At 45.0% G+C, this 21,287-nt stretch overlaps 1 protein-coding gene across 6 annotated transcripts in view; it reads right to left on the bottom strand.

Moving 5' to 3' along the window:
- Nucleotides 1-21,287, bottom strand: part of GDPD5 (glycerophosphodiester phosphodiesterase domain containing 5) — a 173,196-nt gene that overhangs the window by 119,191 nt on the left and 32,718 nt on the right. Inside the window, exon 1 of one of the 6 annotated variants that reach the window (XM_052812741.1) lies at nucleotides 16,266-16,282. The exons of the other annotated variants lie outside the window; for them this stretch is intronic. The gene's annotated coding sequence lies outside the window, so the exon portion shown is untranslated. Of the gene's footprint in view, nucleotides 1-16,265; nucleotides 16,283-21,287 lie in introns of those variants that run through there. 6 annotated transcript variants of the gene reach the window in all.

Genomic DNA, 21,287 nt, shown 5'->3' with positions numbered 1-21,287 from the left:
CCAAGAGTACACATTGATTGCTTTGGAGTTTAATGGTGGATTTTCTAAACCACAAGAGCTCTGAGAGCAGGCTAATGCAGCAGAGACCATCTTCCCAAGCCTCTACTTCATGGTTAGATCCAAGTGGCCAAAACACAAACCCTGCTCAAAGCCTTTCCTGCAATGGGGGTAGTTCCTGTGCAATAAACTTCTGTGGCTCACCAAAAGAGACGTCAAAACACAACTTCCCTTTTCCCTTGTTTGGTTCATCTCTTCTATGCTATTCCTTATTTTTAGCAAGCCCTGTGAGCCCTATCTCCCACACCTCCACTATTCTTAAAAATAAATAAATCTAAAAAAAATTAGATGAAACCACAAACAGGTTCTGAAGTTATTGGAAGCAGCAGGCAAAACACAGATGGGACATGAGGACATTTCATTAAAACATGGGATACTTTTGGTCCCCTCTGCCAAAGACTTCCTAGCAACCCAAGTATGAAAATAGTTTGTTCTTCTGGGGGCTAGCGGGGAAAGGGGCAACAACTCACAAATTGCTCTCATCTGCAAGTCTAATGAGGTTCTTGGCTTTTGGAAGTAGCAAAGAAGTTTTAAGCAGCCAAAAGGGTGTAAAACCCCATTCTTCCTGGCAGTGAATGTCAACTGTTAGCCACTCCAGAGACAGATGGTTGGTGGGAGTCAAAAGTACCCAAACAAGCTAGAAAAATGCATTAAGTGACACAGAGCTGATCCCAGCTCAGCATAGCTGGTGGATCTGTCAAAAGTCTGCTTCATCTCTCTGAGTCTGTGCTATAGGGGAGGCCCAAGTCAGGGTGCCCGTAGGAGAACATCTCCTTGTGCTTGACATGAAAGGCCAGCAAATGTCAGGCAAGATAGGCTAGTGTTCAGCAGGCACAGAAACATTTATGTTACAGCAATGGAATAATGACAAATTCAGTTGTAAGCAAAGCTGAAAAGAAGTGCCCAAAATTACCAAAAAAAAAAAAAGAATAGAAGAAAGATTGATAAAGGCAGTAACAGCAACACCCTGAATTCCCATGCCAAGGAGTTAATTAGTTCTATAAGCACATTCCCTTTACATAGTGCTTTCTGGCTGAGAAAAGCTAGGAGTCTCAGTGTTGGACCATGGTCACTGACCAAGATCAGAAATGCAGTTTACATGAAAAGCTACAGCAGCCCAACTGCTGCACAACCTTTACACTGTGAGAGAGTATACCCCAACCCTACTGAGCCAACAGTCTGCTAACTTCCAAGCTAGAAAATACCAGGAGACCAGTGAACTTTAGCAGATGCCAAGTTTCAGTTTTCCTGTCCAAGAACAAGCCAACTAGACTTTCCAAGAGGGCCATGCCAGTATTGCCTTGAAGGAGCTGCTCAGTGGCATCCAGGACCACCAAACAAAAAGAGGTCACAGCATGCTCTTTGTCCTTCAGAAAGATGGACATGATGCATTGAGAAGTTCAGTCAGGCACCAGGAGGTGCTGACATGTTAAATAGTAACGAGGTCATCCTAGCACTGCTCAAAACAAGGGCTCCGAAATCCTCAGCCAGATCAACCAGAAGAGATCCCAGTCACTTTGTTGAAGTTTTCCTACATGCAAGTAGTATTCCAGCTAGCGGGAATGGTGGTGTTTGGGAAGAGGGAGGGCAGCATCCAGGAGGCTGTTGGGATTTTCCATGGTACAACAGCCCACCGTTTGTGCCACTGCCGGTAAACAGCAGAGAGACCACAGGGAGGAACCTCTGGGTTAGAGCCAGCACCAACCACAGAAACAGGCTGGGTGCAGAAGGTTTTTACTAGGCACAGTCCTAAATGCACACAAACACCTCTGACTTCCCCAGACACGTGCAGGCACAGGCTCCAGTGTGTGTTTGGTCTCAGACCACCAGCTCTGCCAGGGAGGAAGACATGCAGACCACACTAAAAGTCATTGCAGCACATCAGTTTGGAGCAGTGGTGAGCACTGCCTTGACACCATGCCTGGTAGAGTCACCTTGGGACAGCATGCCAGAAACATCCAGACCAGCACAAGAACACAGCAGTTCAACAGTTAAAAAACCCCAAACCAATAGCTCAACAGTTAAGCTGGGGTGAGACAACACAAGGACCCAGACAGCACCAGGAGTGGCTGTTGATCTTGGCAGAGGACGTGGAAGAGGAGGTATCTGAGCCACAAAACCAAAGAGGCATGCAGGCAAGCACTGAACAGGTCTGGGAGAAGTTGGAAGGGGAAGGAGGCTGTGTCTTGCCTGAGAGACCCCATGTTCAACATCTATTGCCTAAAGATCATCTGAAAGAGAATGCGCTGTGATGCCAGCATGGTCTGGGTGACAAAGACACATCAGCAAGGCTGAGCACAGAGATAGCCAAGGTGAGAAGAGAGGAAAAGCCATCAGTGGAGGAAGACAACAAGACAAAGCACAGCTAGATGCTGAAAACTCAGAAGGGGCTCAAGCACAACGAATTTAAAAATATTTCAGAAATTAAGAAGATTGCATAATATTTTTCCTTTCCACAGACTCCAAGAGTTTTGCCATCTTCACCAAGCTGCAAAACAAAAGTTTACATCAAACCTTATCCATTTTCAGCACGTGTTTTTGCTGAGGAATCAAGCAGCAACAGAACTGGTTTTGAACATGCACACCCTGACAAGCAGTTTCCTTTACAGACAAGCTTTTCTCCCCCCCCAATTACACTTTCCTACACACACCCCTGAAGAGTTCACCGTAATCACATGTGAATTGTATTAGCTGGCCCTCCAAGGGGCAGTTATAATCTTCTCTGGAAGGTGTTAGCAGCTAAAGCAGAAGCCTGTCCAACACATTGCTGTAGAGAGCTCGTTGTCTGCTTTCCCTAAGACACATTCCCTGCTGTACTGCTGAAAATTTGGTTCATGCCAGCAGGAAAAAAAAAAAAAAAAAGAAGAGAACTGCATGAACCATGCCAATAGCACTCATCTGAGAATGAGCAAAATGCCTCCACACCCACTGCATGCACTTTAATTGAAACAGTAAGGGAAAAAAAAACCAGCAAGATTCATTTTACAATCAATATTCTACATGTCTGCTGTGCAACTGCTGTCCAGAGAATTAAGCATGAATGTCTCTTGCTTAATGAGAGGTGGAAAGTCCTAGTTAAATGGATTACAAGCTCTTTATTTCCTATGATTGATTCCTTCCATACGGTTGCAAGAAACGTTCTTCAAAAATATGTTCTTAAGCAGCAGAGAAGCTAAATTAGTGAAGGAGCAAACTTGCTTTCACATACTCGCTGCTCCTTACCTCCCATTCTGCACACAGCCAACGCGTGCAGTGCAGCACCGAAATTCCCTCACTGATCACATTGGCAACAAGATGTGCACACACAAGACCTATTCCCTCCACATCTTCCAAGATGTCATTTCTACTTCCCTTTCCAAAGCAAATATTCACTGCTCCACAGCAGTTAGCTGTTCCTCTGTAGCTCCCTTGTTCTACAAGCCGGATACTGTTTCGGCTTCCTACACCAAGAGTGCATAAATTAATTTGATAAGACTCTAATCACACAGCAAACTCCTTCCCACTACAAACATACTGGATGTGCTGGGGCCAAAGTAATCAGAAAAGAAGATAGTCAGCAGGATCTGGTGACGTGAAAGACTCAGAAGTCAACTCCATCTCCCTGATTTTGGAGAACTTTTGGCTCTAGCACTTTTTGTTTCCTTCTCATTGCAACTGGACTGATTTGGAGCAAGCGAGACAAACCAACTAACATTGGAAAGGCCTTAGAGGTATTCACTTTTGGATAGAGCACCCTAAAAAGCCACGAGCTAACTGATGAAGCCCAGGAGAGTTCAACAAGCAAAGTCGGCCTGGATTAGGAGATGAATACAGGAGGATTGTTGACTGATCTTTATAATATAGACATGGGGTGGGAAATACCAAAGTTCTCAGCAAAAATAAGAGCATGAAGGCATGTGATATGAAGAAACAATGGGAGCTGCTGCCTCATGCCTGGGAATGCCAGACATGACATGAGCTCTCAAAGCAGTCTGAAAGGTCGATGGCAGACACGTGCACCACGTCTCTCCAACCACTTCTGACTCAGGGAGGCTCTCAATGCTAGAGGTATCTCTGAAAGGTTGTACAAGGTCCATCCTTGGAGGTTTTCAAGACCTGACTGGACAAAGCTCTGAGCAACCTGGTCTGAGCCCAGTGCTGACCCTCCTTTGAGCAGAATGAGATGGAGCAGAGCCTTCCTGAGGTCCCCTTCCACCCAAGCAACCTGACGGGTCCAGGATTAAATGAAATATCAAGTGCCACCCCCCACAGGAGCCTCAACTTCCAGAATGACACGCACATGCGGGTTTTTCAAGCAAGCAGCTACAGCACATCCTGGAAGCCCTTCTCAAAGTGACTCCAAATTTGAGATGTTGCCCCCCACAGCTACTCCAGCCTGTGAGAAGATAATTCTCTTCTCACGAGTTGTCAGGGCAGACTCGCCCAATTGGCTGTTTCCATTCGTCACCTCCACTACAGCTTTCTGATCACTTGAAAAACACATTAACAAATATCAGAAAACTGAGATATACACAACCTCCATCCCTATTTAGCACAGCCCTTCCTCTGTCAGAAATCAAAATATCTGCTAACATCCAGTCTACCCTTCTTCTGTTCCAAAGATGTTCAATAAAGCACAGGTTTGTCGCACATTCCTAAAGCCTCCTTCCAGTTATTACTGAATTCTTCCCAGTTCTGTACAAATCAGCCTCTGTTCAATGCAAGGAGACATACGTGAGAGTTTCCCTCCCAGAGGATTTACAAGCTCAACCTAGACACTGCGCAGTGAATGAAAATGGCACCTAAGAAAACAAGTGGGTAACAAGAGACAGGTTACAACCACCCCATCACACATCAACGCCAGGTAAATATTGTCTTGACTGCTGATGTGTGTACTCTTTCAAAACCTAGAGTTGATCTTTAGTAAGACATGATTAAGGATGAAGTGATTTTACTCTGTTTGCAGCAGTATAAATCTTTCAGAAGGAAATTTTCTCAATTGACTTGGGAAGCAGTTGCAACATTCTCAAATGCTCCTCGCTTTCCAAAGAGCATCTCGAAATGCTGGTCAAGGTCATTCTGACTCTGACATTACAAGTGACACATCAAGGGAAAGGGAGAGAGGGTGAAGTCAGGAAGGAAACCGCCCCTCCATCCACAGGGTGACTCCCAGAGTGAACAGAGGAGATTCACAGTCATTTCCAACCCATGCCTGGAGAGTCCCGTTCTAATAAAAACAAAAAACCAAAACGCCATCTGCCAGTTACATCAGCTACTATCTTGTTTTCCTTATGGAAAGGACCAGTCATGAGGGATTCAAACTCATTTACTGATGCAAATCCAAGACCTATTAGTCAAAGTGCTTTCAATCATTTTTGAGGACTTTTAATACAACAAGCATTAACCCACTCCATTCCAGTGCCCTCCCCAGCATCAGTGACACACTTCCAGACAGCTACCAATGGTACCACCACCCAGCACATTATCAACAGTGATGAGCAAACCGGAATGTTCAAGATAATCATCATTAGAGTGAAACAATGACATCTGCAGCAAACTGTCTTCACAGCAAGACAGTCATCTTCCCTCCACCCCACCTCCAGTGAAACCCTCCGCAAAGCTAAACAGGAGTTATTTGGGCAGTCAGTAAATCGTAAAGAATAGGGGTACCCTGTAACTTGTGAAACGCTGAGCGCTGCAGCCATTTCTACATCTTTCCCCCTCCTTATTCACAGCCATCAGGTGACTGATATCAGTCAGGCAAAGGTATCCAAAGCAAACTTGTGGCCAGGTTACGATGAGCCTGGGGGTCTGGGGATGCTGGTGCAAAGCTCTCCATCTGCCATGCCTCAAAGCGCTAATGCCCATTTAGGTCATTGCGTATGATCCTCAGCCTCATGCTCAGCTCTTGAGGCAAGACCCCAAGGGGTCCATTAATACGTAGCTATGGAGTTTGGTGGGAATTGCTTCCAGCCCAGAGCAGCTTATCCAAACATCTGCAGCAGCTAAGCAGCAAGTCCCACAGGAGCCCAGAGGCCAGGATGCAACCTGTATTTCTCTTCCCTTCCCTGTAAAACACTAAGCTTTCTAGGAAAAAGGAGAGGCTGAAAGTTCATTTTTCTTAAGTAGCTCTATGACACTGCAGTAGTGAAAAGAAAATTAAAGATACTCAACAGATTTTTACGCAAGCATTAAGGGAACAAGAGAAACACATGCTAGTCTTCAAGGCTATGCATGCTCTGAAGACAGAAGCACCTACCCAGGTGGGTCAGGCACCTCACACACCTGGAATACAGACCAAAAAGCAGCCACACCCCAAGAAAGCAGAGGACAACTTTCTGGAGCACAGAACTCCCACAGAAAATCATTTTTTATTCTCCCCTCCCCCCCATTTATTAAGAGGCTCCCAGGAAAATTAGCCTATGTAACTTGAAAGGGCAAGCCAGCTGCACACAAACACAGCATTTGAAGGATTAAATGGCTTTTAGTTAAGCCTACTTCACTTCACTTCCCAGTAAGCCACTTTGGGGTTTCATCTTAAGTCAATTCAGATTAAGAGCCTGCCTCGATAGGAATGTTGAGGGAAGCTGTTGTCTGCTTAGGAAAACAGGCAGCTTTCCTTACACTAGCCAAGAGCTAAAAATACCTTTATTTTCAGCTAATTTTCCTAAGAAAACACAGTGTGATTGCATAAGTGTCTCTGTTCCTGTTCTCTTCTACTCTCCCCTACCTTTCCTTCCATTCCCAAGCAACAATGCCCTGGAGCATCAGCCTCTTCCAACCCACAAAGCGGTTATTGCACTGGCAGCAAGCTCTCCAAGAAGAGTTGCTGCTGGATGGGAAAGGATCAAATGAACCTCACCCACAAGAGAAAAGCAGTTCTAGTCCAGCCCGCTGTCAAAGACTAGTCAGCATGTACAGCTGGAGACATGAAAGGATGGAAGTGGGAAGATTAAAGATTTGAAATAAGTCCCAAAGAAACTAGACTTCGTTTGCTCTTGGGTCGTTTTTTGGTTAAATAGTAAAACATTGAGAGCACCTCACATTAAATAACTTGCTGGATGGATGGCCAAGCCAGTTTCTGCCACCCTCTTGAACATACTGAAAAGGTCCTGAAAAAATACTGGCATATTCATCAAATTAAGAGAAAGCACCAAGTATCCAAAACAGCATCTCTGCAAGCGCAAATTCAGCAAGAAATTTCAGGATTAAGCTTTATAAGCACTAGAAGCAAACAAACAAACAAAAAACCCACAAACAAAAAAGACCATTGGCAATACCTTTCTTTTTGTTGGAATGGTTCTTAAATATTACTGAAACTCAAGGGCAAATCAACATAAAAATTACTGTTCCCTGGATGAGCACACCTGAGTTCAAAGCCACAAGCATCCAGACTGAATAAACCAGAAGACTCTTAATTCCAAAGGAAAAGAGCTGGCCAAGAAAGAAAGAAAATGAAAACTACAGAACCAGAGGGGGGTTCTCCTGAAAAAATGGTAACAAAAATGGTAACTTCCTGACTAGAGGAACATATTTGGAAAGTACATTATGGGCGTGGAAGAAAGGGAGGTATTTGTCTCTTTGCCATTTTGAGAGACCGTAGTGGAAGGCTGCAGAGAGCATTTCTCAGCTGGGTAACTGGTCAGACTGGAGAATAAGAAAAAAAAAAAGAGACAAATGAGGGGGGTAATAATCAAATGTGTTTCATGTCTTTGTTCCCAAATCTGGGGCAATCTAGGTGTTTCTCCATGTCTTAAGAACTATTTTCAACTGACAACAGGGAATCAGACATGAATGCTCAGTCTGCTTTACTGCTGCAGGAGTTTCAGACCTCCAGTTTCCCCTGCATCCACGAGACGTGAGCATCATGGTCTCGGTAAGGCACGGGAGATAAACAAGAGCTTCCACCTTGCTTGCCAGAACTAGAAGGCTTTGCTTTCCCAGCTAGGACACAATTTATAAACCAACACGGGTACATCCACATGAAGATTACAGTCTGGCTGACATGTGACAGCAGGTCTATGTGGCTCATGGTTGGTTTAACAGTCGCTTGAATTTCTCTGTCAATCTCCAGCAGACCATTACCTCCAACAGGTCCTTCTTCATTCCCAGTAGCATGATCCTATTTTTGGATTCTGTGGGCTTATCAGCAATATGTTTGACTAGTGTTTTGTTTCCCATCTCGGCTATCTCTTAAGCTGGTTTAAGAACAGTTATGTAAGAGTCCTTCTGGGTTACAATGGGAAGGAAGCACTTACTTCGCTGACCTGAATTCTGACATTATTAGCACATCTTCCAGATGTCTATCAGCCCCAGCCTTACTGAAAGTACTCATTTCAGAGATCTAAAACAAACCACTTAGCTCCCCCAAATTAAATTATTTTAGGTTTTATACCACAGAGCACTTTCCTAACCAGACAGTGACTGTTTCTCCTGAAAAAGCACTGAATGGAATGACTGAGAAACACCACCTGAAGCAGTGTCTTACCTTTTCCAATACAGTCAAACCACAGCTCAGCTATCATGTAAATCTAGTTTCAGAAGTTCTTAAGCCAAGAAAGCTGGGAAGAAACAAATACATGCATCTTCAAGCCAGCAAGAAGCTGATCAAGAATTCCCAAGGGTGGATGAGACAGAAGATGCCTCACACATGAAAAAAAGTCATTCTAATCTCTGCACCTACTAACACCAATGGAGTTAAACTAATTACCTTCCTTGGCTCTAAGCCAACGGGTGTCAAGTGAGAGACATGAATCAAATTTTGCACATTCTTCCTGCCCTCTCCAGTTGAGCCAATGATTTTATTACTTGTATCTCAAAGGGGGCCAAAAGAAATCGAAGCAACTGCTAGAAGACACCTTCTTTTCTAGCCAATTCAAAGGGGAACTCTATTATTATTCTTTTTTGTGAATTCTGTTGTGAATTGCATATCAGTCAAAAAAACCCAGCAGACTTAGACCCCTTGGCTCGTGCTCTTCTGTGTGATACAGGGTGGGGTTGTGGTGGCTCCTGCTCATCCAGCAGCACTTTTGGAGTCAGCCTATGCATCCTGCAACATCACACCAGGCTCTGGCAACCCACAAGATGCAGCTGTCAGGGTTAGTTGATCAACTTGCTCTTCAGATAATTTCACAGCTGACCTGAGCAGGTGGTTGGATTAGATGACCTGAGCTCCCACCCAAGCTGAACTATTTAATCTATGATTTTATATTTATGTACAGGAATCACTTCCTTCAAGGAATGTAATGCTCTGCCCCAAACCCCAAGCTTTGCGTTCCAATAAGTTCTCAGAAATTGCTTGACAGCAAATTACAGAGGAACACCTCCTATTCTGCAGACTGCTTGATCAGAGCCAGGCTTACAAACCCACTTGAGCTCAGAGGAGCATCTAGCTCTCAGCACCCAAAATCTGCCCTTACAAGGTAGCCAGAATCCACATTTTCCAAGCTGGGTTCACTTACAGGAGGAGCATTCACCCAGAAGACAAGCTGTTGAGCCAAAGGCATTTTCTAACTCTTTTAGAGCATGAATTGGGAACACTGGTGCCCTATCACTGTGCATAAATGCTTGTGAGCCTTCATTTCCTTACCTCATCAATCAAGGCAAAACATGGTCCTGTTCTGCAGAAAACACAGCTGGACACTTGACCATTGCACCAGTAGGACCAATGTGACTGGTCCGAGGCTGCCTCCTGCCTGGAGTTGTCACTGACACACTGGTGGCAACCACATTGTACAAGAATATTGATGAGCAAGGTGCATGTTTGAGTGATGCTATCTCAAAGTATCATAAGAAAACACAGGAAGCAAACAGAACAAATTACTGCTTACTAGTCAAGGTGGGGACAAAAAAAAAAAAAAAAAGGCTTTTCAGGAACCTGAAAGCCCAGAGGTGTTGCATTTTCTTCACAGACCTATGTCAGTTTTTCTCCCATGCATCAAGGCACTGTAGAGAAGCAAGGAAGGCAGTGCTCAGGCAGCCTCCATACAGGAAAAGTATTGGAGAGGTATCTCTGCCTCCCTGCCAGGGAGAGCACAATCCAGTGACCTGGGAAAAAGCGACCACCGCTCGCACCATGTTCAGAGATTAATTGAAAAGAGGACTCAGGAGAATTTAGTATTTTCCCCTTTTCCTCCCTTTCTAAATGGATGTTTCCATTAGAGAAACCAAGCGCTCTACCAATTTTTAAAACAGCCCAAGGTTTACAGCCAACATATAAACTCCAAAAGAGTGCAGCTGGTCAGGATGCAAACATCTTTTCCAGCATAAAACCCTCAAGCTAGCAATGTTGGCCAAACTGCTGTAAATCACCATCTTCTCCCTCTTTAATCCTGGCTATTAACTTTTAACTATCTAAGCAATTTTGCATATTCCAGCAAGTTGGGGTTTTGGATCATGCTGCTTTCCAAGAATGCCCATTTATCTCTTTAGCAGCACAACAGCTGCAAGCTATTGAGTAGCCTGTGGTATTTAAAAAAGGGTGATAACATTTTCATTGGGCTAGAAAACACACTGTCCCAATATAACTAATATCTTGTAAAATCAACTTGAGTTCTAGGCATTTTCAAATGGAGTTGTTTGCTATTCAATCTTCTGCCAAGCCCTCGAGAACGCCACATTTTCTCCTTTTTTGTTCCATTTAATATTGACTGACCGAAGCCTGTTAAAACCTTCCTTTTTTTTTGCAAACAGCCAATACCACCTGCTTCCAGCAGCAGGGACGAGAGCAGAGCATCACGCACCCATTTCTATTCCGGTGACATTATGCAAGTGCCTTCTTCACACACCACCTACGCTTCGGTCCTCAATCTGTTTGGCTTCACAGCATCCCTCTGGAGTGAAAACACAGAGGCAGCTCCATGTCTCGTCTAGCTCCATCTTTCAACGGGCTGTTCATGTTTCTTTTCACAGCTTAATAAGGTTTTGTTCCCCATGCTGGAGAAGCATCTTTGCCACCTAGCACTCGTTCAGCCCACAGGTTTGAACCCAGCGTATGCAGCTCGTTCAGCACACCCAAGCTCAAGAGCCCTCTCTCTGCAACAGGTAGCTCAGTTTTTATGGGGATGTAAGCGTGATTTCTCTTAAATCTCTCCTTGAGCTCAAAGTAGACATTTTAAACATAGGATCCTGAAAGCCCTTGGGTTTTCTCCTTAACTAAACTGACATGTCAAAGCTGTTGTTTTTCAAACCTGCAGATGAAAACCCAGGCTATTTACTGTAACAGATCTGCTAATTTGACAAGCCCAACTTTGGTGGTTGGCCACCAGGCACAAAGAAATAATCACAGATATAGACATGCGTAGAAATAGCTGAGGGGGGTAGAGCCAGCCATTCTTTGGTAATGGGATGCTCAGTAAGCAGCACCTTTCCCTAGCATGGGATCCTTCCCAATAGGGTTCAAGGGAAGTTTCTTCTCATGTTCTTAAGCTTCACAGAAAGTCCTAACAGTCTTGCCCAAAACACTTCAACCACGTGGCAGGAGATAATCCTGCTGGCAGTTTGGTCACAGCTGCAGAGCGCTCCACATGGTCCACAGCCAGCACATAGCTAGATTGCACCCAACTTCGAGTACAACTCAACACTACACTGCTGTCTGCAGACCAGACCCAGGGTAAACCAAGTCTTATGTCCAGCCAACACAAAACAAGCTGCTTCAGGCCCCATTATAAACTCCCTGCACAAGCAGTTCCCTGCCATGCGCTGGAGGAAGGCCAACCATTCCAACTATCCCACTATTGCAGCAGAGATCAAAACACAGCTGGATGCCATAGGATATGTTTAATGCTCACACAACAGTTTAGTCTCTCCCCACCATGAACCATCCATTGCCTCCACATTTATCTATGAAAAAGTTTCCAAAAACATAAGGCTGCTTGGCTTTCAGATAGGAACAGACTCAGTGGTTGTGCCACTAAGGTCACACCATCCTGTTAAGGAAAGTAGCACAGAGGGGACCATACCGTATTTTAGACACCCTTTCATATGGGAAAATGGTTTTGCTTTCTTCTGTAGCAAGATCAAAAGAGTTGATATGACCCTGAGTTGGTAAACCCCGACCCTATGCCACCAGCTTTCCCATTGACTTCCCCAGTTTCTCATCCCTTGTTCAGAGACTTCAGGAACTAGACAAGATGCAAAGTAATGGGATCTCCCAGGCTTGCTTAGAAAGGATGCAAAGGCTTCACTTATTACATTATCATCACACCTGAACTCCCTGCAGCTTGTCTTGTCTGTCCCAAGAGACTTCTACAGAGCAAATGACATCCAGACACATCCACCCCACAGCAGCACAGTGAGGCTCTCACAGAAAATGTTGAGGGTTTTACGCACAGATGGCAGCATCTGAATTCTTTGCTGTCAAGATAAGGAGAGAAGAATGGACACTTGGGGGATTTTATTTATATTTTTTTAATTTATTATTTAAGGGGAGTGAGCTAAGTGGCTACAAACTTATGCACCTTTCAAGGGCCAATATCCCTAAACTTCAGAGCTTCCTCCTGTTACCAACATTACTTTAGGATAAGCAAAAAACACACAAACAGTGGCATCCTCAACGCATCAGCTCCAACCCCCTACCAGAATCCACAGGTATCACTGGAGGAAGGAGCAGAGCACACAGAGCAGATCAGAGAACAGACGAGACAACAAATCAAAGTTTTTCGTTACAGCCAGAGTGTATTTAAGAACAGTCTCATCCTTGCCACTCTTTGCTCTTACAGAAACAGCTTGAACTTACCAGGAGATAGGATTTTCCCTTTTCTCCTCTCACTCAAGCTATCAAGTGGAAGTGATTGAAACAAAGCCTGAGAAGGAAGAGGGTTCAACATGCTCATGAGCACCTAAAACATAGCAGGGAGACACAAGGAAGTTTGCAAACTTCCTCTACAGCACACCCAAAAAGGACACCGTTACAGTTATAAGTCACTTCTTCCCCCCAACCATTAACATCTTGGGTCTGCCACATTCTGTGGTAGGTTTCAGAAGAAACATGTATCTTGGTTGCTTAGTAGCCCCAACTTTTCCCTACACACCCTAGAAACCAAACACAACAAAATGACCTTTTTAGACATCAGAATAAGCCTGGTTCCCCCCCCCCACCCTGGGAGAGTTCAGCAAGTAGCACAAGCAGATTTCAAGCCTGTCACCTACCACACTGAAGGCTGTGGAGCCAGCTGATCTTCTGTTTTGCCCCAAAATAAAATCTAAGCATTCTGCTAGAGCTGACCACTTCACTGAAGGAGGAAAAAAAAAAAACAGGTACAGGATCAGTTCCAGCAGGTCCAGTGCTAACACCAGACAATCCCAGCCTCAACAATGCCATTTAAACAAACATACTTGCATTTAATTTCAAGGAAAAAGTCATCTCTCTCCCCTACCAGCTGTACTGCATTAACCTTTGTCACCACTGTGACAGGTCACTCTCCTGCCACACCTCCAGCACAAAGCTCATCAGAAGCACAAGAAAATGAGAGCTTTTAAGAGGACAGTCAATATTCTTGGCAAGAAGTTTGAGATTTCCTTTTTTTTTGTTTAACTGCACATTCATGCTTTGTCACAAATGTTCTCTGCTATGAAGGCTGGAGCACAGGACTCCCAAAGACTCAAGCTGTCAGCAGCTTTTCTCCTCCTTTATGGAAAAAAATACTCCCCAGAATAGTTTCTCACTACTGACTTCTTTATTTTTAGCTTGGCAGCTAGAAGTTGTATTCAAGATCATCTCCATCTTTGTATTATGACAGTCCTGAATTCTTGCTTTAAGTTACAATGCAGTTTATTAGCTGAAAGGATTTCCAGCTGCAGTTATTGCCTAGTAGGAACTGAACTGATATCCATTCATCATCCCCCTCCTTCCAAGACGAGATTGCACAAGCAAGCTGAAGCTCATCATCAATTTCCTGCTAAAATCAGGTCCTAAAGGCAGAAGAAACTCATTATATATTTTAATCTTGTTGGGCTTTTAAATTCTCCTCACGAGATGGTTTAACTAACACAATTTGGAAACTTGCAACAAAACTGGGAACGGGAGGTGGCCAAGACTTCACCTACACAACAGCTCAAACATTTTGCCTGTCATCTATGCAACACAGCAAAGAGATTCTAGATGTAGGCAAAGGATGGCAGATTTATGCATAGATTCAGCAGCCATTGAGCTATTCTTTGCAGCAATCTGTGTGCTGAGTGTACTAGAGCAGGCTGTTCACAGAGACACTTGCCCAACGTACAAATAAATACCACTTGGTCATCAGCAGCTGAGCAGGCAGAAGGGAGAAGTTTAAGAGTTCAGAATAATACTGGTTTATTTGAACTACACCTGGAGATGAAGAGAAGGTCAGATGCAACACAACACAGAGAGAAAAGCTCTATAAAGAGACAGGGATGTTAAGCAAAGAGTAACAAGACCTTCACAGCACTCTTGTTTGACCCGCAGCGTCATCCAGGGACTAGAACCACATCCACAGTTGCAAAACCAGCACGTGATTCCCTGCTGTGTTTGCTGGAAATGGGAATACACAATGGAGGAGGCGTATTACAGCCACAAACCCAGGTTACCTTAAAAGTCCATATAAATCGTGACGGTTGAGTGCCCTGGGTGGGGAGGATTAGCTATGTTCATGCACACACACGTGCAGGATGTGTTTCATCTCCGAGGGTATTTCAAGCAGAAAAACAATGGCCCCTTTTTGCAACACCTCTCCTCCCCAGATGATCTTTTATACACCCACGTGCCACGCAACTCTGAAAAGCGGTTCTCAGCATGTGCTTTTAAAACACAGCAGCACAATTAAAAACCTAATACCCGAAGGGAACAATAGGACAGCCGTATGGATTGATGCGAACAGGCTGGATGGCAGGTAAGAGAGGGAACAAAAAGAAATCAAAGGTGCTGTCATTGCAATCATTGCAATTCCCAGACCTACCCTCAAATTAAGTTCTTCCAATCCTTTAAAAAGACTCAGGCTCTATCTTATATTTACTTTTAAGCAGTCTTCCTACTATCAAGGCTTGAACATGCAAAAGCCCTGAGGAGAGAGATCAAACAGCAGGGCAGGTTGGGGAAAAGTTCAACTCCCAAAAGGTCATTCTTGTGCAGAGATGTCTCAAAGCTGCTGACACTTTTTGGCAGCTAAACATTAGCAAAAGGGGCACAAATGGGAACAGACATGACATCGCCAGCTATTTGCGCAAGGCTTAGATTCAGGTTGCAGTTTCACTAGCGTCAAGCAGATACAGCAGGTAAGCCACTCTGAAACTTCCTTGGAAAGAGAAAAAGTTCTTTTTGGCTAGATGTGTGTACGTGCTACAAAAAAATACAAAGCAAAAGTCTCAGTGAAGTATTATGCCTACTTTAAAAATATAGTGAAAAATCCATTAAAACAATGATCATGTCGCGTTAATATGGTTTCTATCACTTTTACCCATATACCTGTCTTCAGACCACACAATTTGCTTTATATTTCAGACTGACAAAAAAGCAAATAGGCCTCTAGAGAATATAACCACAAAAGCCCACAGCAAAATATCACCTACGCAGATGAAGAAAGACCAGAATCGTGCAGCAGGTTTTTCCTTCCATCGTAGGTTGAAACCCTCCCCTATGGAAAAAAAAAAAACCAAACAAAAAAAACCCCACCCAGTTCCAGGATGTTACATTCCCCTTTTCACCAGATTACTGAAAAATCTGCTAGAGATGCTGAATCACACAGGAAGACTGGGGACAAGAAACAGCAATGAGAGCTAGAAATCCTAAAAAGAGACCCCCCCACTCCCAAAACCACAATACAAATTGCCATCATGCTATGAGAGGTAGCACAGAGCGACCCAGGTTTCTGCAAATCTCTGAAAAACAAACAAACAAAAAAGACATGCCGATAGTTGGTGCCACTTTGCACCTCAAAACCTATAGATTCACGCAAGGATGCTCCCCACCACGCAGCCCATCAGCTAACCCCGCTCTCCCGTCCCAGCTTCCACGCTAGATTCCCCATCGCACCAGACTCCATCTGGCACGCCTGTTATTTCAGAGTGCTGTTGCAACAAAGCTCTTTCTCACAGCGCACAAAACCTCGACAAAATCATCCTTCGACTGCCCTGCAGCACTTCACCAACGCTCGGATGCTTCTCCAGTTGCCACGAGCCTACTGCGCTCAAATCTTTATTTTTCCCCCCCGCATTGGGATGTTGCAAACCAGCAACAAAACACACAGAGAAGCTCTGAAAAGAAATCTCACCATCACGTTTGCAGCACGGATGATTTCATCCCAATTACTTGCTCTTGTCATGCAAAAAGAGCTACAGGAGAAGATTTAAATCCTGATCCAGACAATACAACAGCCAAAAACGAAGACGCTGCCCCAAGCATTTATTTCAGATTTTTACATGCTGGGATCAGCCCTTCAGAGGCTGGGGAGTCTCCCAGAAGTGCTCTTGGAGGACAGACAGACATTAAAGCCCAATTACACATCTGAATTTAAGTCTTCACCCTCTGATTCAGGGGAGCCAGAGGAACACGCACATACAGGATTAGCTCGTTTAAAAAGAGGACCTAAAAAAAAAAGTGTGCAAGTTATGCAGAGAAGCCAGGCAAAGAATGCAAATTCTGACCTACTTCTCCCTCCTGGCTGAGAGAGGGCATGAGGCAGCTGCTATTGCTGCTCCACAAGCACAAGAGATGAGCAGGAGCCCTGCCAAAATTTCTGCAGCAATGCCTCTTCCAGACGCAGGCTGCTCCGTGCGGGCTGCTTGCAAGGCAGAGGCAATCATCCTTCTGCCCGGGCAACAAGACCACAACCACCCGGTCCAGCAGCAGATGTAGTCAGGATGGGCTGGGGTCTCTGAAGAGCCTGGCTTCAGCTCTCACGCCAGCAGTATTGCCCGCTGGACTCCTCTGCCAGCATCTGCCTTAGTTCTGCTTCAGGCGGGATGGGGAAGAGCAGTGTTTTCCAGGTAGGTGGGAGGTCAGGTGCCTTCATAAAGCCTCTCTCAAAACCAGCCTCCAAGATGGGAAGGGGGACAGGGACAGAGCCATTGAGGTGATAGTCACGTTGGCTTGACTGCAATGCCAACTGGACACCTACGGCCAGCAGTGTCTTCTCTCATCAAGATCCACACAGAAGCCATCCACTCTCCCAGTGCAACGGGCCAGTGATGCAAGGAAAATACCAGAGGAACAGGGAGCCAGAACAGGAAGAATTTCACTCAACTCCTCCACTAGAGGAAGTTTCTTGCTCTTATTATGCAAGCTGAGGCTCTCAAACCAGATCTTCGTGCTGGACTACCTATCCAAGAGCCACCGACCTTCTGCACAGTCGGTCTACAGGAAAGTCACTGGCCTTCAGCTACTTCTCACCCCAGCAGGATGGAGTCCAGTCAGCCCAGTTATTCCAACCAGAGGTGAAGTGGAACCAGTGGCATTTATGCAAGATTCACCCTACAGTACTTTCCATCTCCGAAGGTTCAAGTTTTCTCAGTGCTTGCAAAAAACTGAAAGCGATCTTTAGGAGATATGAGAAGTCTTCCTCCCAAGCTATTCTTCATACCTTTCTATAGGAAAAAGTCTTTCAGATGAAAAAAATTCATCCGATCTCACACAGACACAAGGTGATTGGGTTAGCCATCAGCTTAGGTTGGATGAGTCTGAGACATGTTAATTGCAGAATATTTTCACTAAAGCACCGAGCTGCGTCAGCACGAGGTGATATAGAATAAATGCAACCAAGAAGCAAGAGCTAGCAATCTTACATCAACCAGAGATCCAGCTCATTTCACACAGTCACATCTTGCTTCACCCAGGGCACACGATGCAGCTGGCTTTTGCCAATGAGCTCACACCTGGTGCTACTAGAGCAATGCTTGGGTGGAGGTTACTGATGTTCCTGGCTTATTGCAGCCAGCTGAAAAGAAATTGGGACAAGCAGAGAAGCACTGAGAGTAGCATTTTTCAAACAGCCCCGAGTCTCAGCACATTTCCAGCACTAGCATAAAGGCACACCGTGCCCACAGGGGGTAGAAGTTACCTGCCAAATTTCAAACGATGGGAACATGAGCAGCACTGACAGTCCCACATCCCAGGGGGAGAAACAAGTGTCTAAAACTGGTTTCTCATCAGTTCTTGACATGCAAATACTACCATTTATTATACACGTTAATCTCTTAACAATACAGTCCAAGGTATATTATTCAGCATCTCCCAAACTTCCTGGCTGGCATAAACGCAGTTATAGATAGAGCCATAAAATCCTTGTTGTACTGGCCAGCAATTGCAATTTCTGTCCAAAGCCTACTGCAAACTCTGATTATAGAGAAGGCTTTGTTCAGCCAGTGTCCTTCCTTTCCCTTGGGAAACCTGTATGTCAAAAGACCAATAAATGCTGGTAATTTATTATGTGGAAAGACAGTCATGCAGCTAAGAGTAAGAGAGAACCGAGAGCTAAGCCAGGTTTATGTTTGAAATAGTCAGAGCCCTGCGGTGGCAAGTCAAATTTGTTGCTCCTCTGTTTATACGCACATAAATATCGGGGGGTGAAGGGATGTAAAGTAGAGAAGGATTATCAGCATCACAGGAGTGTTGAGCAGAAAGATGTAGTTCAAATTTAAAGACTGTTCAGGGACTGTGTTGCAAGAAAACAGAGGAAAAAATTTACGAAGAATCACATAGCTCCAATTTGAACAGTCTGTTCATCAGCATTGATTAAGGAAAGATTGGTTTCATCCTAAAGGACAGCAGATGAATCACCACAAGGCCTTTGAGTTCTCATCCCTCATTAATAGATGCCACTCCCCTGGGCTCTGGAAGCATCTCTGGTATAATTTTGATGTTTAAATAAACAAGAATCACATACATGGTATTTGGGGTTCTTCCAGCCTCCCAAGGACCCAAGGAACGGTCCAGCAGACAAAGGATGTGGTATCCTGCTCATCACCACCTATGAAGACCCCTAAAGCCCAACCTGCCAGATGATCCCTCGTTTCTCTCTGGCCTCTTCCCAGGGACTGGAAGATTCAAACACCACCTGGATAATTCATTTGCCCATGCCTTTTCTGTAGGGCTGCAGTCAGAGCAGGCAGGAAGACTTGGCTGCATTTCAGTTAAGCACACCAAGCAGAATGACTTTCTCCAGCTTCATGGGGTACAGCTTACAAAAATCTCCCTCTCCCACCCTACAGAAGAAAGAGCTGGTATGTTTAATAAAACACTTAATCTTTCGCACCAAAACCAGTCTGTAAACAGCCCAAGGGTTTAGACAGGTAGCTGGGATGTGCAAGAGACTTTCAAACTGGTGTTGTCTTCCTCCCATGTCCCAGGTGAGCCGCTTGCCTTGTCCATCAACAGCATTTCTACTCAAACCAAGAGAAAGAGAGCGCTCAGCTCCAGGATGGAGAGTCACCAAGCACGCTATGCCGCTGTTGCTTTGGGTTTAGACAGCAAGCAGATGTTTAGAAAAGCACCCAAGGTCTGCCCCCATCTGAACCACTACTACTGGAATAGCACAGGGACCTTAGGAATACTTTACCACTCAAAAAATATTTGTCCTCAGCAGCCTTGCTGCCCTGCCAGCCGCCTGCCAAACCCATTTGGCCATAACACTTAACCAGCCAATTCCCATCAGATCTGTTGGCAGCTGCTGACTGCTCTTCACAAGGATACAAGGGTTTAGCAGGTCCTTCAAGGTTGCTGGCAGGACACTGCTGCCTCTGCTTTCACACATACCTGTGCTGGTGCACCAAGGTCTCAAGCCAGCTCTGAGCAAGTCAATGCATTGCAGCTGCTGACAAGATGCTCTAATCAGGGTCTAGGTAGATCCCCATGAAAGGAATCAAGCACCACACAGACACCTCTACTTCAGAGATGTTCAGCATGGTGCTCCCATGGAGATCTGTCCCCACCAGTTGTTGGGCAATAAAGACATTTAACTCTACATTGATATTCTTTGGTTTGGAGGAATTGAAGATACTCAACTTGTGTATAAAGAAGGGGAGGAGGAAAAGTGTTACCCAAGCAGTTAAGTGTTTTAGACATGGCAGACACCACATGGGGGATAGGAGAGCACTGTAACTTCACAAATGAAGCAGATGGCCTGAGCCTCGGTGTGGCCAGTCACAAAGCAGACATTTAAAAGAAATAAATATGTACTGGTGCCTCCACTTCCAAGGAAACGGTGGGAGATCCACTGAGAGAAGTAGAGACATTCATGATTTCATATCAACTGGAACTGATCAAGGAACCCAATTCTTGCCTCTGACACTGCATTGTGTTTGTGAAACACATGCTTGGCAGCATGAAAACTAGGCAGGATTTCTTCCTGCACCACTTTCTACCTTTATCAGCCCTCAACACAGCTTCACACCAGCTCCTGGACCCACCTGTGCACCCACTCCCAGCCTTCATCAGGTCACTCATAGGCTCTGTGCTCTCTGTGAGGAGGAACGGCCTTTCCCCACCAGTTTGCAGAGCTGGACAATCAGTTTAGTTTTATTTGCTGCAGAGTGGTAGAAGAAAAAAAGCCCTTTAAGTTATTGAGGTACATGTCTAACAGTAATAGCTACTGCAGGAACACAACAGCACATCTGCTCAAAACAACCAGGGAGGCAAACGAACCTGAGTTCGTGCAGATCCTGCTCTCCATTCTTCATCCTTTGAGGACATGGCAACTGTTCCCCTAGGAAAGGCACAGCAATTTTTGTGCAGGAAATCAACATGCAAGCTGTGCTGCCTGCCGAATAAAGCACTGCCAGTAGTTTGGGTCACTCTGCTCTATTCATGTCCTCAAGCTTTTCTCCATAACTGAAGGCAAAGCTTTTACTGAAGGCAGAAATTCTCAGGCCGCTGTGAACTCCAGACTGGGGATTTCAGAAAATCCCAACAGCCACCCATCAGATTCAAAGAGGGAAGGGTAGGTGGAAATCAGAGCTACAAGCCCATCGCAATCCGCCCCAAAAGGCTGGACGCTTGTCCCTTCTTCCATATCACCCCAGCCTCTCTTCCAGCAATCCCATGCTGGTAATGTAACTGGTTAGCTGGGCAATAAGGCTTTTCAGCCATCCTTCCTCTTCTCCCAATTCTCCACGACTGAGCTGGGATCCTCTCTTGGTCTTCTCCAGAGAACTTTTATTAATGCATTGAATATATATGCGCTCATGCACTAATGCACACAGGCTACCTTTGGGGCATTATCCCCAAAACACACACCACAAGCTACCAAGTGTTCTGTTCTAGAGGTGTCCTCAGTGGTAAGAGTCACATCCCCCCTTTC

Source organism: Harpia harpyja, chromosome 17 (genome assembly GCF_026419915.1).
Source record: "Harpia harpyja isolate bHarHar1 chromosome 17, bHarHar1 primary haplotype, whole genome shotgun sequence".
In the NCBI taxonomy this organism is placed as follows: Eukaryota; Metazoa; Chordata; class Aves; order Accipitriformes; family Accipitridae; genus Harpia; species Harpia harpyja.
The sequence above is the reverse complement of the archived record's forward strand: the minus strand, read 5'-3'. Positions and strand labels throughout refer to the sequence as shown.